This window comes from Microtus ochrogaster, linkage group LG1 (genome assembly GCF_000317375.1).
Source record: "Microtus ochrogaster isolate Prairie Vole_2 linkage group LG1, MicOch1.0, whole genome shotgun sequence".
Lineage (NCBI taxonomy): Eukaryota > Metazoa > Chordata > Mammalia > Rodentia > Cricetidae > Microtus > Microtus ochrogaster.
In genome coordinates this window covers 48,582,970-48,602,868 of record NC_022027.1, presented here as the reverse complement: position 1 = coordinate 48,602,868, position 19,899 = coordinate 48,582,970, and positions in this window count along the sequence as shown.

The following is a 19,899-nucleotide window of genomic DNA, read 5'->3' as shown; positions in this document are numbered from 1 at the left end:
TAAATTCTGAGAAATTGCTTATACCTAGAATTTTCTAAGCCTCCATAAACACTGAACAAATGTTATTGCCAAAATCATCACTTTCCATACTCTTCACATATACTTGAAATGCTTCACAACTCAGGAACTGGAGAACTTGTATCGACATAGTTTCCATCTCTCTTGTAGACTAGAAGCAGGTGTCCTCTGACTGGACTCCTAATGGATTTGAAACTGTGTTTGTTAGTCTGGGATTTCCTCGGTTTGTTGTCAATAAATGAGTGTACTTGTCTTTGCACATAGATGACCCCAATACCGTAATCCATCTACCTGGAATCTTGCTGGTTTTCTGTTATAGATTACTCAATAAAAAGGGAGACTTGCTTTATAAACATTAAATGTCAATATACTATGTATGTAACACATACATTCATATATGATAAATTATATTACATATAATTTTATGCAAATGTTATAGAAATGGAAATTGTTAAATAAAATACAGTCTGTTTTTAAAATAATTGTAATAGTAATAACTAAATAACTCACTAATATTGGCATTCTGCTGACTGAGATTAAAACAATGTAATTTTATAAACTCGGTTGATGTTACAACAATTGAAAGCAATATTTCTAAATATAGTACGTTTCACTGTTACTTTAATTTCAATTTTCCTAACCAAAAAATATTCCTCCCAGAAGCATGTTGATCCATATGAGAGTGGATCAATGTCATCTCTGTTTACTAAGTTGACATTTGAACTCCACCTTTCAGTTATAAAAAGCACTGTTGGTGAAATGCGCCAAGCTTCTCTCTGCCTAAGAACCATCGCTTACCCTTTGCATGCGAGTTAAAGGGTTCCGTGCACCTCTGTCTGCCTGACATCTCATTCTCCGTGGTCTCATACTTGCTAATTAACTCTGTATTGCCAAGCCTAGGCTAAAGAGAAGGGAAATATTTGCTACAGAGGCCGCAGATGCATACACACAAACGTGCATCAAAATTTGCTAAAGTCACATCAACGAAAATTGGTGTTTATTGATTCATTTTGTCTTCAACAGAAATAAAAGTTCCCAAGAAAGTTTGAAATGGGCTTTTTGGGTTTACATCAGACACACTAAAGTAGGAGACAAGGGAACCTTTTAGGCTGTAAGAGAATGAATATTTACAGCACAAAATGTAAGAGGGAGAGCACACAGGGGCCATAAAGATAGAAGCTATATCTGTCTCCTTCCTAAGCACTCCATTTAGAATCTGATACCTGCATGGTTTCCAAAGTCGGCAATTGAAAACCAACATGATGAATGGTGTGTAATAATTGCGTGATACGCTTCATATGGTACCTTTCAGAGAAACAAAGTGTCTGGAGCATCCGTTGTGAGAGGAAAAGAATGTGCTCAGTCCTCACTTCTAAGTTGGCTTCATAATAAAAACAGATCATGAAATCTAACAGTAGAGAAATATCTTGTTTTTCATGGGCCATCATATTTGTTTCATGAAAAATTGCTTTTAGCAGTACTTTAATGCTCCTCGTGACTTTTGCGATATTTCCTGTTAAGAGAGACAAAGTGGGCCCTCTCAGTTCACAGTGTAAACATAGTTCTGTCCATCTATGCTTGCTGTAGAACATCAGCACTACTACCGAAAGTGGAAGGTTGGCTTTAATACATGAATAAGGTAAAGGAATGAGATGCAAAGATCAAGATCAACAACACAAAGAACTATGCAGATACTTAATATACAATATACATATGTATTTAAACATGCATATTTACTACATAGCACTCAGCAGCTACTTCACAGGGAACAAAGGGAACTAGGAACACAATTTCTGTTTCAAATCTGGGAGGAAACTTACTGTGCAGTACAGGTATGGAATCAGGTGCACACGTTCCAGTGATGAGGGAGAGTCTTCTGTTTTGTGTTAATTTCATTGGTTAAATAAAGAGACTGCCTTGGCCCTTTAATAGGACCGAAAATTAGGTAGGCGGAGTAGACTGCACAGAATTCTGGGAGAAAGAAAGCTGAATCAAGCAGTCGCCATGACTCTCTGCTCCTAGATGGATGCCCGTTAGACTCGTCCCGGTATGCCACACTCAAGTGGCAATACGGATATTAGAAATGGGTTAGATCGATATGTAAGAGCTAGCCAATAAGAGGCTGGAACTAATGGGCCAGGCAGTGTTTAAAAGAATGCAGTTTCTGTGTAATTATTTCGGGTGTAAAGCTAACCATGCGGGCGGCCAGGCGCTGGGAAAGCAGCCCCGCCGCTCTTATTACTTCATTCCAGGGCTAATGTTCTCACCTGGAACTCAAAGTCCTCTGCAGGCTTCTTCTCTGCCATTACACAGAGGAGAGTTACCAGTGGGGCGCAGGGATTGGTTTAAGAATGGGCCTACCAGTCCTATGAAGGCTGCACAACTGGTCATAATAGACACAATGCCAGTGGCCTTGTAGTCCGGAAAGCTCACACATTGCTACAAGAGCCCCAAGAACTCTACTGGATGGTAGGTAGCCATCACCTCCCAGGATTTATAAAACTGTACCTTAAGAAAGCACCTCTAACTTTTGCTCAAGCGTTTTAAATTGTGTGATGCCCCAGTTCATCAACATCTTCACCAGTGATTCTCAGACCCAAGTCATGGGCATCAGCACAGCACAGGTACAGATTCTCAAGTACAGAATCTGCTGAGAGTCTCTGGAATCCTAGAGGCACTGTGACCATAGGACAGGAAAGAGCAACCTCAAAGAAGTGACCTGTAATAGTGGGAACCGCCTGATGACATGCGATTCAACAGCAGACGACATCTCTTGTGGTCTCACGGTTTATAATGGGGCTGAAATGCCTGGCCTCCTGATGATGTCATAGAGGTTACACTGTTGGTCTGCAACACTTCACTTGGGTGCTGTACAAACACTAATGCAAATAAATGCATTGCGCTGTCATTTGCATAAAAATATATCAGGGACACTCATGCACGAGGGAGGCATGGTATTTGATGCCAAGACTAAGCAAGTGTGTTAATTGGTTTATATATTTAAGATACACTTTTATTTTCCTTTTTAAAGAGCTCTCTTATCTTAAAAAATGTACTGTAAAATAGTATGGCTTTTATAGCAACAGCAGCACGAACGCTAAAGTTAGCCTGGTCTCTTGATAGCATCTTTTTTTTTTCTTTGTCTTCAGCTTCTTTTCTCCTAAGGTTGATCATCATAGGCCTGTTATCAGTAGGCTATACCACAGTGATGAGCATGCCTACATGCGCAGACACACACAAGCCCTACTCCCATGTTCGTAGTAGTTGTGAGCTAGCCATCTAGGTTGGGATACACATACTCTTTATTGTTCTCACAATGACAAAATTGTCTAATGATACATAATTCCTATAATTAGATGAGATTTGACTGTATTAATGCTTTCGTTATTGTCCTGGAACTTGATATGTAGACCAGTCTTGAACTCAGGGAGCCTCAGCTGAGTCCTAGGAACTGATCTCAGATCACTGGATCCAGGAGGAGCCTTCCCCCGCTGAATCTTTGGTCTCACTGGCCCTGCTTTTTAACCTTTGGATACTTTCTTTTAAAAAGTTGTCATGCAGTCATATGCTCTAACTTCATGCTCTAGAGGACTTGCTCAGACAGATTCCTAGGCCTCCTGCCCACAGCTTCTGATTGAGTAAGTCTGAAGTGAGACCAGAGAATTTGCATTTCAACAAGATCTCAGGTGCTGCTGTACTCCCTCCTTGGTCCGGGGATAAAGGCACTGTGAGAACCTCAGGCCACTGATCAAAGCCCACCAGGTTCTTCCTGTCCCATAGAAGGCTTGTCCTCTGTAATCCAGTCCCAAGTCTCCTCACCAGCACCATTGAGCTGGCATAGCATCAGCCTGACAGGCCCTGTCAATTGACCATGGTTCTCTCAAGAATGGACTTCCATTAAAATAAGTCTAGATCCTGCACATGAAGGAAAGCAAGTGATAGCTTTATTTCTGAGTCTGCATGGCTGTCTTTTGAGCACAAAGGGACTTAGGACGAGACAGGGATCAGGGGAGAGGGAGCAACAGAGGGTAATGTGAGATGAACGTGATCAAAGAATGCTATGTACATGTCTGAAGGCTTCATAAAGAAACCCATTGTTCTGTATAATTAATATATATAATCAATAAACAGATAATGGGGGAAATTTATCTAAAACAAAAATGAATAAAAATAAATCTCTCTTCCTTGAAGCATCTCAGATGATTTTGACATGAAGCGCTTTCTAAATACATATCATTTTCCTATACATGTGTCACAACCGAGATTACCCACAATGCCTATCCTGCCATGCAGACATAAGCAGGCACATGTTCTATTGGACTTTGGTTCTTTGACACTGGACAAATAAATAGACATTAAAAAAAAACTTTCTTCCTGAATTTACTAATTAAAGGAAAGAACTTATGGTAAATGGAGACTACAGCCTGAAGCCTGAAACGCTAGGATCAGCTCCAGGAAAGAAGAGACATGAAAGGTTGAAAATTATTCACACAGACTAGGCTGAGCCAGCACATGGCACTGTGAATTTTTGGCTGACAATAGAGCAAGCGCTCTGGGTGAATCTTGGGCAGACCAAACTCTGAGAACCACTAATCTAAGAAACTCAGTATTGGAATGTTAGTATTTTTGGAAGGAAAAACAACAAACATACACTGTATCTTTCCTGAAGGAAAAAGAAAAAACGCATAATAAAGGGGAACAACCGCCTAGGAACTACGGGAGGGGCAATGCTAGAAAACAGAAGCAGCGGGGAAGAAACCGGGCTGTCAGCCTCTATCAAGCACCGTGCCTGTGCCCTTTCTTGGGCAGTAGGAGAACGGATTAGTTAAAACACCTTCCCGGGAGGTGGAGCGGAGGTGTTTGAGACACAGCCTGACTGTTGGCGCTCAGGATCCTTTATCACCAGAAGGGTTCCACCACTGTAAATCTTCAGAGGACTACCTCAAAGGCATGTCAAAAATATATGTGAATTCGGAGTTAAGAAACTAGTCGGTTAGTGGGGGAGGGAACGGAGTGAGGACGGAGGGAGTGTGGCCTGAGTCAGAAGGATTCAGACTTAATCCTGATAGTCACTCCCTAGCTGGTGATCTCAGGCAAATTACTTAATCTAACTCTGGTTTTTGTCCTTATCTATAAAAGAGGATAATCATACCTACCTCAGAGAATTGTTGTGGGGATTAAAAGAGATAATGACAAGCTTGGCACCCAGTAGGAACGCAATTGTCCAGAAGCAGCTGGCAACCCCGCGCTCCCTCGGGCACAATGGAAGTCCTCCTACCTTCCTTCTTAAGTGGAAGCTTTTCCGATGGATTTTTTTCTTTCTTTCTTTTCTTTTCATTATCTGATTTGTGTGGAGAAATGACCAGAGAGAAAAGAGTGTTGCTCTCCTGGAGATGGTTACCTGTCAGCCCTGCTCTCGCCCTGCTCCCAACCTTCCCCTTCCTTTCCCTGCAGCTCTGGTGTGGGGGTGGAGGAGGTGGAGAAGCAGCCGCGGGGCAAGTTAGATACCCCCTCTCCAATGCTCTGCAAGCTCTGTGTGGAGAGGCAGCCTTAATTAGTCATTTGCCTAGCGTAACTCAGCAAATCTCTGAAGTAGAGGGATCCTAGATAGACTTTTATTTTCCCACCTTCCATTTCACGTCAAAAAGGGAAGGGGGGGGTGAAGTTAGACAAGGCTTGAGGTCTCAGTCCTTTTCGATCTGCCTTCTTTGCCTTTGTGGAATTTAGGAGTAAATACCTCCTAGACACAGATGAATTTTGCACGCCAGCTACCTGTCAAGTGTAGCAAGTACTCAGCCAGCTACTGCATTAGGTTTTGGTTTAAAGCCACTCTAAATGATTTATTGTTTTTAAATTATTTACATGGCATTATTCCTTTCTTGTAAAACGCAGAAGGGCTGTCAGGAACAGCACAGCAGCAGGGTTATGAATGGCACTACAAGTAAATCAAGGTAATTAGGCTTCAAGTTGCAAATACTGACAAGTTCTCCACCAGCCACCCCTTCACCGACGATAATAAAATTTGCATGATTTCCTGACATTATATGCACCGCATATTTTCACGGCACGCTCACTGTAATTACCAAGGGCGTGATCTCACACTCAGAGCAAGCAAAACTCTCCCTGAACCCAGCAGTGACTATTACAGATGCTTCAAAACGAAGCGCATGGAATTAAGGAGAGAGTTCCCTACATAGCTTTAGGGATCTGTGATGTATCAACCGAATCTTGACAGCTGAGAAAAAAAGCAATATTCTCAACCACTCCTAAAAGTAAGACCAGGTCAAATTATAATGAGACGAAGGTATCTCTAAGATAGGCTGTGTGTGCTGGGTTTTGTGACATTGACTCCTGCAATTTGTTTTCTGGTTCTTTGATGTTAAAAGTAAATGTGATTTGAATCCCTGATACAAAAACATATGTAAACATAGCTTTAAGTATAAGTTCAGGAGGAACCCCCCCCCCAGATCAGAATGAATAAAATAATTCCATATACCCAAAGGCTCTTTCCAAGAAGTACAAGTAACTAAGCAATTCATATTCACTGTTCCCAATCCATTCCCAACTTTTTATTTGGTCAAGTGAAGTCCTCAGTGCCCGGGGCATCTCTCATATACACAGATATACAAATCACACACATTGTATGTTCCAGTTCAGCTCATCAGACTTACATCTAACACCTCCCCTCCCCAGAAATGAATTATAGGCAATATAGAAAGGTAACATAGAGTTCCGAAGATGCACATATTATAGAAATTACAACAGTAATTAATAACCTCTGTGTAGCATTATGCTAGAACACAGGAAAAAAAAAAACAACTCAGTTTCTAAACTTTACCTCAGGGTCTTGGGAGCTTGACATAGTATTTTAATCTCATGTCCAGCCTGAAAGAAAATTGCACATTCTGTGCTTCTGATGCCTAAGGAGTTAGTGAAAGCCCTGCTCCGCACATTCTCTGACTTATGCAAAACACTGGCTTCTTATGAACATCAAGATAGGACATTCCACCACAAAGCTCTTTCGGGAAACCCACATGGAGCAGAAAGCCGTGCTATGGGTAAGAATATCTGAGTTAAGAGCATCTCGGTACAGCAAGCAAGGACCCTCATTTTCAAGAACTTAGTAACACTCAATGGATTCTGAAAGGAAGGAGAATTTTAGGGATGAATCACTGCTCTCAGCATCACAGAAAGCAGCTGGTCGCATAGCAATAAAAACACTTTTGTTGGGGCAACTGGTTCTTAGGTGTTGCTTGTTTCAGTTCCTAGTACTCCCACACCCGGAGGGATAGACTGGTAAATCCTTAAAATAATGGGATTTGTAAAGGATTCCCACACCCTTGTCTGGTGCTTGTCAAAGTAAACAGCTACAGTTGTTGGAACTACCCACCTCCATCTCTCCTTCAGTATCAGGACCTCCTTTCTAGGTCTCAGCATGTTGGGGAAGGGGTCTTTTTTTTTTTAATATGGTAAGGTCTGTGAACTTGTAGTAACATATATGCAATCTTTAGAAAAGTAGAATAAAAGCCTGTTGCACATAGTTTGTGTTAATTAGCTTACAGATGACATCAAGCTCTGCGGTAGGTTTGCTCATCTTTAATTATATCCATTTTTAGAGCAGTAGTAACTTATGAGATTTATGGAATGTGTTTAGTAATCCACTGTGGAGACTGACTCAGAGTCATAGAAGAAAGATATCTAGTGTGTCCAATTGCCATGGCCGTGGCCTCCATCACTTGTTCCCACACTTTCACATGAATAGAAATGTATCAAAAGCACACAGTTCAGTTGACACAATAGCCACATGAGTCTGTTGTGCAGATGTGACACATTTTACGTTGAATCATGGGTGGTCATAACTTCTGCTAAAAATACACATGACTGTGTTCAAGTGACCTTTCCTTTGCTCTTGACTGGATTTTGAAGACAAAATAAGACATCTTTTGTAGAATTCAACCATCTTCTCATTTTATTGTTGTTGTTGACAATACTGCTCTCATTTTTCCTACTCTTGAAATGTCAGAAATTAGTCTGATCAAACCTCTTAGAGTCGAGACCAAGTTTTCTGAGTGAATAAGTTCTTATTGAATATGTGTCATTGTTACTGGGACACTCAGACACGTCTTAAGGTCAAGCCTTCTAAAGAACATTGCCATGGTTTTCCTCGTTAGTGAGCTTTTGATTGATGTTTTAAATGATGATTAATGTAGCAGCTAATCAGTCAAGATGCTTACAACTAGTGAGTCCATTGCATGAAGGTCTAAAAAACACTTCATTAATTCTTTGAGAATTTCATACAATGCATTTTGATCATATTCACCCCATACTCTATCCCCTAAATCCTCCTAGACCCACACCCATGTTCCCTCCCCCATCAACTTTGTGTTCTCATTTAAAACCCATCATATCAAATTGACTTACCATATACTCCAGGGTGTGGGGGCATCCACCGGAGTGTGCTCAGCCTACCAAGAAGAGCCAGACCCTTAAGGAAATCTCCCAGCCCTAGAGACCATGAACTATTCATAGCTCTGAGGAATGGGGTGCCATGAACCCCTCCCACTCCATGCTAGAATGTTTACCAGTTAGATCTTAGACAGGTTTGGGGTAGACAAGCACAGCTGCTCTGGGCTCATGCATTCAGGGATCATGTTTTGTCCAGAAGACATGGTATTGTTCCAGTCTTCCCCCTTGGCTGACTCTTACAAACTTTCCACCCTTCCCTTTAAGATGATCCCTGAGCCTTGTGGGAAGAGGGAATCTAGGTGTCCTATTTGTGGCTGGGCACAATTGACACTTATTTTTATGATGTTTTTCTAAAGCCTAGATTTAGAGTGTGGTGGCACCAATCTTGTCCCACTTTCTATGTGTTTGTGAATGCATTTACTCCTTTGCCTTGTTCTTGGTCATGTTTATAGCTCTTCTGTGTTTGTTGTCTCCCTTTCTTTTTGTTTGGAAAGAGTTCACTCTGAGAAAGACTAAAAGAATTGGAGAACTGAAATGGATGTCAGTAAGAACAGAGAGTGATAGATGGCTTACTAGGAAGTGTGACATTATCTCAAAAGACTCAAGTGGAAGACAAAGTTTAATTTAGTAGGAGAGTTTAAAAATTCTGGTCAATTCTAAGTTAGAATCATTGATTCCTTCTACTCAGAGTAAAATGTTGAAAGATCTTTAAGATTAATGTGCACCAGCAAAGGAGATGAAGAAATATTGGCTAAACTTTTTATTCATTCAATTAGCTATCATAATTAAGCTAAGAAATTTTACTGGCATTGTCTGCTCTACCAGAGTAGTCTGTTATTTTATGTTAAATAGATAATCCCTAAGTGTTCTGTACTCATAACTTCTCTTAATCATGTCTGTCTACCAGGTCCTTTCTAAAGGGAGCCTGCAGATATCTGCAGAGTTAGGAGAGGGGCGCAAAGACTTCTTCATAATAGCATGCACTGTGTGAAGAGAACAGAAAGGTCAGTGGTAAAGGTACTCAATTTAAAAAGTGAATAGAGAAAAAGTAACAACAACAACAACAAAAAAAAAACCAGCTCAAAGTTCAAAGTCCTGGAGAGTTTTATAAATTATCAGGTCAAGCCTTAACAAGATGTCTAAGCCTTCCTTGTAAATTCACATCAAGGTTACTTTCAGAGTAACCTTGGATCATCCGTGGTCCAATGAGTGCACTTAGAAAGCCAGAGAGCTTAGAGACAAGAGGCTTGAAAAACACATGTGAAGTGGCAGAGGAGCGATGAGTCTTCTCTAGTCCTTTTACTTAGCTTCTTAAGCAAATCAGAGAACTACTATCTGATAATAAGACATAAGGCCTTGCGAAACTGTGATTAAGCCTTAGTATGGTGACAACCATCCTTCATCCCAGACCTTGGGACATGGAGAGAGGGGAATCAGGTATTCAAGTCCAGTTTAAGATACACGAGGCACTGTCTCAAAAGGTAAAAGCATTCCAGTGGTTATTTATATATTAATGTACTTATTTTTAATTGCTGCTGATCTATACAATTTGAAACTGGTATGACTTAATAATTAATGTATATATGACCTAAAAATAAAATAAAGTATGCATCAGGCAATTGTTAACTCAATTTATTGAACCCAGTAACAAGGGTATACTATCTAAATTTTCATTGTAACTATATTGTCAGTTGTAGACTTTGGACTTAAATTATCTAAGCCATATGTCTTCATTTCCTTTGCTTGGTAAATATCAGCACAGAATGACAGCTCTTTGGAGACGGTGAGGTAAAAGTTGTTTTATCACTTTAAATGGGTATTAATATCAGAAGGTACCTCACAGAGTATATGCATTAGGTTGGCTGTAGGCCTCAATTTTCTGCATCATCAGTGTAATGAGGGTAAGTTTTTCTAAATCACAAAGAACAAAAGACAGTAGTTTCTGTATAGCATAACAGACCAACTTCTAAGAGCCACTACTTCATGCAAAATTGTTCAATAAAACTCATAGGAAAAACATATAGGAAAAACAGGGTTAAGAGCACAAAATTTTAAAGGAAAGAAACCCAATGAAAATAGGGTTAATGTTTTGGATATGTAAAATTATGGAGAAAAACATGAATTAATACAATAAATACAACAAAATCTTTACTATAACAGTAAAGGAAGAAAGAAGGCTGGGGAGGTGATTCCATGGTTAGGAACACTGTCTGGTTTGAAAATGGCTGCAACCATGCTTCCCCTTCCCACAAACCGTTCCTCTATACAGAGGCAGAAAGAGAATTCTGTCTTTCCTGAGTTTCTTAGATGTGAGTCCTCACAAATTAGGACCCCACCTTATGACTCCATTTATTCTTAATTGTCTCTATGTTGTCATTATCTCCATGCTGGTAGTCAGGGCTTCAACATATGAATGTTGGAAGCCACACAGTTCAGGCCATCACACCTCTGAAGCAGGTGTAAAGTTGTGCCATCAAAAGCAGTAGCTTTGGCTCACTGATCTCACAAGATATAGGAGTATGCATAGTGTGTATTCTCAGTTTAGTCCAACTGGGTTGCTAATGACTCTCACGGATGAAATTGCATATTTGAATGCAAGGCTCACACCATGCTTCAATTGCTCTCTAGTATATCAAGCTGGGAGGCAAGAGTATTTTCAAACAAGTGCTATAGCTGAGCCAACTGCACTTGTTCAGGTTAATCAGTCAACAATTTTTGGGTACCTCCTTTGTGCTAGATATGTTGTTAGGGACCAGAAATACTACCATGAAGAAGTCAAAGTACTTAGACTCTGCTAGGTGGGAGACAGACCACTTATATACCTATTAGGAAGCCATAACACAAAAGAACAAAACAGTTAAGTGATGTGAAAATTACTCTTAAAAAACAAGAAGGGGCTGGATGGTGGTGGTGCATGTTTTTAATCCCAGCACTCATGAGCCAGAGGCAGGAGGATCTCTGTGAGTTCAAGACCAGCTGGGTCTACAAGAGCTAGTCCCAGGTCAGGCTTCAAGGCTACAGAGAACCCCTGCCTCAAAAACACAAAACAAACAAACAAAATAAGAAAGGGATTGACAGAGCAGGGAGAAGATCCTTCAAGCAGAACCTTCCATGAGGACATCTCTGAGGAGTGTATGGACCTAATGAACGACCAGAGGGGAGGCATCCTAAACAGATGTAGTTAAGACAGAGCTTCTGAGATGGAAGAGAACTGAAGATACTACAGGAAAGTGAGTTAAGGACCAAAACTTTTCCTGGGGTGGGGGTGTGGGGGAACTTAAGACGCCATTGAAGATTTCTGAGCAGAAAAATTCAAACAATTTCTAAGCTAAAAGATTCACTTTGGTTTCTCTGAAAACCTCCCCATACTAAGAAAGCAGACCAACAAGGTTGAAAGCTATATCAGCAGATCAAGCTAAAGTTGAGAGTGGTTTAGGATGGATAGAAGTGACGTCTTAGGTATTTTGAGGGTTTAGACAAAGGTTACCACTAGTAGCTTGAATGAGGATTCGGAGAGAAAGCAAAAACCACAAGAATGATCTCCAGATATCTAACTTAAATTCTCAAGTAAGTCATCGTACCATTGACTGAACTGTAGAAGCCTGGAACTTAAAGGAGTTTGGGAATAAGAGTTAAATTTGAGACATGCTCAGGAAGTTGAGGATGGAGGCCAAAACTTGGGCATCATCACGACACACACATACATACACACACATGCACACACACACACACACAGCAGAGATAAAATCACAAAGTGAGTATAGGGCAAAAAGAATGGGGGTAGAAGATGAACAGAGTCCTCAGGTCCCAAGACCAGGAGAAGAAGAGACATATTAAATAGACAGAAGGAGCAGGCCTTGGGTTGGGAGGGTACAGAAAGATCAGGGGCACTTGATGACTTTGGATAAGTAAAAAAAATTTATCCAAAGTTTGGGGGAGGGGAAGAAGGGTGGGAGGAGGGGGAGGGAAATGGGAGGCCGGGAGGAGGTGGATACTTTTTTTTCCTTTTCTCAATAAAAAAAAATAAAAAAAAATTTAAAAAAAATCTGTTTTGTGAAGGAAGGAAATCTACTTTTTGAGAGACTTTTTTTCAGAAATAATGGTAAGCCCCTAATATGATCACCTGATTTCGGAAAGCAACAACCCACATGCTTTAGTATGATTTGTAGGGCACGTAGAATCTAATGCTGTGGTGGGACAGCCAAGAGTTCATGCCTCAGAAACACGCTTCACTGAGGAAGTATTTTACAATTGTGCAGACATTGCTGCTTTTGAATCTGTTATTGTTTATGAGTACTCTGTAACGTTCCCTGTGTGCATAACAATGTCAAATGTGCCCTATAAATATAAAAAAGGGGTCTCCTGTGGGTTCCTTGGTTCATTGGAATGTCAAGTGTGCCCTCTGAAGATTAAAAACAGGGTCCACTGTGGGTTCTCTTTTCACTCAGCTCAATGTTTCCTTCCTCCATCCAGGCTGCTTTTCTGTCCCTACCGTGATTAGAACCTCTTCCTGGAAAACGGGTTTCCTAGAAACACTAAGGCTGAGAGTGGCACAGAGCGACACTGGGGAGGTCTCTTGAAAGCCATCCTTGTTTGTACAGCGCTCAGACGTAGCAAATAGAATATGGATTATGCTCGTTCAGTGCTTGGACCTTTCTGACAGGAAGAGTCATTGTACGTCAGTGAGGCCCTTAGCTCTCTCTCAGCGTGCAGCCTCACCTCTTATGAATGTCTCCGTCCATTAACCCTTCGGTGAGTCACGCAGATGCTTGACGATAATCCTCCGGTGGACATGCTTCTTCTCCCAGAACAAGTGTTGACACAGAGTAGGCTCCAGATTCCCTGAAGCCAGACTACTGATCCTGAACTTTAACCACATTGGATCCTGCTGGCACATCCTGCCTCGGGCTCCACACCCACCTCACCGCCCACGGCATGAATCTGTGACCACAGAGCCAGATACTCACAGGGTGGTCCTTTGAGCACACCCTCAGGGGAAAAGACATGAAATATTTACTGTCGGCCAGCCAATGTTAGAGGAACGCTGGCTCAAACCTCCTTAAAGGTGCCTCTAACACCCATGGTAGAGGCAGGAGCATCTGCCAGCCCCCTCCTATGTCTTGGGGGAGATTCATTTGCACTAACCCCAGCAGGCCAAAACGGAGCAGCTGTTCCCAGAGGGAGTCTGATACATAATCCCTTGTCTAAGACCAGCAGTGGGAGGGGATGTTTTATTTAAAATGTGCTAAATTGTTATTATTATTTTTTTTTTTCTGCAGGAAGCAGGTAGGAAGGCAGCTGGAAAGTGAAGGTAGATTCTGGCCCAGATTCTCTTCCAGACATCTTAATTCTCTACTTGCTTCTGTGCTGTAGACATCCTCATCTCAAAAATAACCAGACTCTAGGGAACACAGGTCAGTGTTTCCCGTTTCTGAGAAACTCTGAGATCGGATTGCTTTTTTCCTAATTCTTGCTGTCAAGTAACTGCCTGTAACAGACAGACTCTGCCATCAGCCTTTTCAAAGTCACATACTATTTTGCTATGTTCTCGAGATCTCATTATCTTTAAGTGAACATAGAACAGTCTTATACCCTTAAAAATACCCCATAACTCAATAAATATGGAAAATATGCTAGACAGTCTTAGAAAGGAATGTCAAGGTCACTTGTGTATAACGTCCAAATAGATAGTATAGCCAACTTAATACAATTTATATATAACTTAAGCTTTTGGGTCTGTCATGGTAAACAGTATTCTAACATTGAATTTCTTGGGCAAGAAGAAGTACCATTTTTAAATTAAGAGGTGAATATAACATTCTAAGACTAGGATTCACTGTCATGATAATATAAACAAGTATGCAAGCTTCCCTCAAGAAGCTATTACACCTAACTTTACCTCTAGAACCTCACTAAAATGCCAGGTATGAGTTGAACTGGGCAGTGAGTGTGTCTGAATTTATTAGTGGTGCCTCGTACACATTATTAGCAACCATGAAGTCATTATTCATTTAGTTTGCATTGGCTCCTTTGGACCTTGGAGTTTTGTTGGACTGAGTTGATTTTTACAGCATTAAACACCAAATTCCCAGGACTAATAAAGAGAGTTCTTGTGGTTTGTGCTCTGCACCACAAGCTGGCGTATGTTTGTGTGTTTATTTCAGTTTCTCTTTTTCTCTCTGCAGAGTGAAGGATAAGGGTTTAGACAACATTATTTCCAAGGTAAAAAATGAGTTTCCAGAGGTGACCCAATTTTAATCAGTGATGATATAGCTAGTGTGATAACTTTAATGTGGACACAGCTTCTTTTCCTAATCATCACTTCCTGAAACCCTAGCCCTCGAAGGGTATTTGTAGAAATCGTGTCGATGGCTCCCGTTACCCTTTCACTAAGCAATACCACGTCTTCACCCTGTGGTAGTACATCCTTCACGCTGAAAGACCGAATTGACATTGACAGAGAATGTCCGGCTTGTATGCTGTTTACCTCTCCAAAATTTAAACTCATCGTCTTGGGTACTCTGTGGAAATAGGGAGTGTTATAGAAGTAGTGTGTTTTTATACCTTTATTAATCTGCTATGCAGGTACACTTGCTCTCAGGGGCCCTTTGTGAAGGTAGATGTAGGACAACAAGCAAACTTTTTTTAAAATGTAAATATATAGCATGTGTCAGAGTGTGGAATGCACACATTCTCCAGAAAGCCTGCCATAAAATCCCGAACTGCTGGTGGATGCATAGCCGTAATTGCTCTCTGGAGAGTGAAAGAAGTCGTGTTGCGTCCTCAGCAGAAATTCACCTCCCTGGATGAAAATCTGATAAATTTCCCAGTTTCCCACCGAGGGAACGACAGAGAATTTAATGAGAAACACATTGGAATGGGACCTGTCACCGTGTGATTATGCATTCACTAATCTCCCTGCGGGGTACAGAAAAACTCAGTCTTCTCTGGAAGAGTTTATCTGAGAAAGGGGGAAAACACATCTAGAAATAAATTACCAAAAGAGAAATGTCTTCACTCCCACACGGATCCCTACTGACATCTCACTAGGCAGCTTGTTTACCTTACAAATAGCAAAAAATCAGGATTTGCATAGGAACCTGTTTTTACGATGATCAATGAAATAGGAGTTGTCACATGCTGACTATTGTATTGGTACCTAAAGCAGCTCATAAAAGCCTGGCAGTTTTCATTTGGTCTTACAATTTATGTGCAAAGACTCTAAGTACAGGGACATGGAGGGTGGGTGTTCTCACTTATAATAAAGGAGCTAATCTTATACCTAACATGTAATTCTCTTACCTGGGATAGATTTTCTCAAGTACAACTTACTTATTTTATCCTAAAATTTTTAAACAACTAGCATATATGAGGGACCTAGATGTGTATGTGTATACTCAGCTCTGTGAATAAGTCACATATCCAGTGACCTCTACAAAGTATGGCACAGAAACATATTCAAAATTACTACCAGCTAAGGGGATTTCATACGAGCCATCACCTACTATCAGACTGTCAGTGCAATAAGAGCAGATATGCTCTTTCCAGAATTTAAAAATAAGAGGCACAAAGAATATATTGAATGAGTATTGGGCGGATCAAATATATCTCAATAGCTTGGTACTTGTGCAAGCTAGAACTTTAAAGAAAGCATGCTGAGTGCCTGGAAAGTAAGAAAACAGTGATTGGATGTTGTGTGGTGAGCTAACCTTATTCAGAACGATGATGTCAAGAAAGAACTGCTCACAGTTCTTCATAGATTCTGGAAGGCTTTCAGAATATGGAATTATTATTACAAAAGGAACATTAAAAGATGGTGTGACCAATGATGCTGCCCGAACCATTGCCCTGTGTATTAATTCGTACTTACTTTCCTTATCATCCATCCAATCTCGAACTCAAGTATGACCTCAATGTTGTAAGAGTGAATCTCACTCTTGGCCAGTTGTTTAGTTCTAAGGATCAAACACAGAGTGTTCTGCATTCTAATAAACATTCTTCTACTGGTTCTATCCCAGCTTTTTTTTTTTTTTTTTTTTGGAGCTAAGATTGGTTCTTTTTAAATTACATGTATTTCTTACTTCCTTGACTTTTTTATATTCATAAGATTTCCATCCATGTTGTGTGATGTTTCGCCCTTTTGGCTTTTTTAAGGTCCCCACCACCTAGTTCCCAAACAAATCACACAGGAGCTTATTATTGCTTATGAATGCCCAGCCAGAATGTGGCTTGTTTTTTGTCAGCTTTTCTTATGTTACCCTGACTACTTTTTGTCTCTGGATTTTAATCTTTCTCTATTTCTGCATACCTTACTTTATTTCTTCCTCCGTGGCTTGCTGTATAGCTGGGTTGCTGTCCTCCTCTCCTTCTTCTGTTGTTGCTCTTCTTCTCTCCTCCCAGCTTCCTCCTTCTATTTATACTCTCTGCCTGCCAGCCCCACCTATCCTTGCTCCTGCCTTGTTATTGGCCAGTCAGCTCTTTATTAGACCCTCAGGTGTTTTAGACAGGCAAAGAATCACAGCTTCATGGAGTTTAACAAAAGCCACACACTTGAAAATAATATATTCCCCCAACACATCCAAATGGAGATTATTAGTTGAATCTAAAAAATAACTATGCCCTTTTTGAAACCTAACTAGAACTGTTCCTGTCTCTTGTCACACAGGTCTTTCACTTGCTTGGTCTGAGTTACACCAAGATATTTTATATTATTTGTGGCTACTGTGTAGGATGCTGTTTCCCTGACTTCTTCCTCAGCCCATTTATCATTTGTATATAGGAGAGCTATTGGTTTTTTTTCCCCATTAATATTATATCCAATCACTTCACTAAAGGTGTGAATCAGCTGTAGGAGTTCCCTGGTAGAGCTAACGAGAGTTGTTAATATTTGAAAACTCATGAAATTTATTATAATAAAACTGGAGATATTAAAGATCAAATGGTAGAGGTCATGTTAGATCTGAATAACTCGTGACGTGAAAATAGTAAGCTGGAGAGTGCTGAAGAGCTCTTGATGGATTAACTATCATATTTTGTAACTTATAATCACTTAAATGCTCTTTGATGACTTGAGGCATGCCTGAATGACTTAGTACTGCTTAGATCGTGCTTCTCAATTTAGGGGTCATGACCCTTTAACAGGGGTCACCTAAGACCATAAAAAACACAGATATTTACATTATGATTCATAACAGTATCAAAATTACAGTTATGAAGTAGCAAGGACATTTCTATGGTTTGGGGTCACCACAACATGAGAAATTGTATTTACAGGTCACAGAATTAGAAGGTTGAGAACCACTGCCTTAGACTGTTAGTTATAAGATGGCTTTTGTCTGTTATCTCCAAGACTTTCCAAAAGGACAAAGAGTTAAAGGTAGGAAACAATTTTTTCTCTGTCTTTATGAGATGAAAATAGTACCTCCAACACAGTTTTGTAAAACTAGGTTAAAAACTAAAAGACAATTGAGAGTTGTCATGCTTTATCTAGGAGGTCCTCACTTTTAAACATTTTACAAGTAATTTATGAAATTAATTTGCCTGTCTAATTTGTTCTTTCTTGCTAATTCCTAGACTGAGTGTCAACTGGACATGACTCCTGTCAGTATCTTCTGTCATTATTACAGTGTGGGATGAAAGGATGAAGGTGGCTTATCTCACGGCTATCCATAATTAGTTTCTTTAGAGGGGAGCAAAGGTTCATTTGTAGACCTGCGATGCTGACCATCCTATTTAGGACTCCTCTCTTTATTTCTGTGTATTTTCAGACAACAAATACCGTGAACTAAAATTCAAACATAAACAACCAACAAAACAGAAGTATCAGCCTGAAGTTTGTATCTGTTGGGCATAAACTGACTTCCTAAATAATGACACTTATAAAATTCTAATTCTAATAAAATAAAATTCTAATCCAGAACCTTTGTTTGACAATAGAGGATCTAGTTATTTAAAAAAAAATGCTTGTGGTGAGGCATGTCTTTAATCCCATCATTCAGAAGGCAGAAACAGGCTGATCTCTGTGAGTTTGCATCCAGCCTGATTTATAGAGGGAGTTTCAAGACAGTCAGTAATACATAGAAAGAGTCCCTAAATTATTTATTGTCAATAAGTAAACAAATAAAAACCAGAAGGAATTGTATGTATGCATAACATCTATGCATGATTCACTTAATTGAAGCTTTTGGCTTAACTGTGCTTTAATTAAATATAACCATATATTGCCAGTAAACTTCAGATAAGTGTAATCTATTTTTTTAATTTCAGCATGGCATTAGAGTCTGAAATTAATTAATCCTGACATGTATATAATATATATTTGGTTGCTCTCCTGATTTAACCTTCATACACTAATTAAATCAAACTCAAAGTACAAGATAGGCTATGCGTCTTAGTAAAAAGTGTGAGTGGTATTTAGTTGATTTGGTGTATACATTAATTTGTTAGCTGTCATCTGTTCCTTCCCCATTTATTAACACGATTCCTAGTCTGTTTCTCTGTGTAGTCTAACAACTTGATAACGAGTTCACAGTTTTTCACAAGACACTGAAATAAACTAGAGAAGGATTTGCAACATTGTCCTGCATAGAGAGGGACATGTGTCAGTGCCATAGGAGTTCAATGTAATCTGGTGTGTACAAAACAGCATCACCTCTTTAAATTGGGAGAATTCTAAAGTATATGCTAGTAAAAATTGGGAGCAATTCATTACATTAAAAAATCATGTGTTGAGTGTGACATTTAGTCAAATTGACTTTATAATGAACTTCTAGACTGTATACCTGATATTTTAATTCTGGCATATTATACATAACATATATATATATATATATATATTCAGTTTGTTCCCATTCAAACAATGCAACCTGTATTGTGGCACTAAGTTCAGTTTTGATGTGTCTTTAAAGTGTCTTGGTTTGTATACCAAAGTAAGTCACACTTGGTCTTAAGTATTTATCAGTACTCCTCAAATATGCCAGAATATCAAGTGCAAGCTTGTATGAGTGCTTCTGCTTTATGGAAGACACACATCTAATAATCATCTACACATTTTATTACACATTTTATTGCAGCATTCATGAATATAAGATGAACACTTGTATTTCATAGATCTCCATAAAAATGATTATCCAAGAAAATAAATTTTGTAACTCTTCGTAAGTTAAACTTTCTGTGATTTCTGTTCAGTGTTTGAGAATAAAATGCCATTTTCAATTTATCAAATTCCCAAATTAAGCTTCTATGTCGGATTACATCACATTTTCTTACAGTAGCCGTTAGGGTAGAAAGCTCAAAGGTATTTGATTGAATAATAGGAGTGTTTTTGACCATGAGTCTCAACATGAATACCTGGCCGTGATTCATCTCCTTCAGTTACACACACACACACACACACACACACACACACACACACAC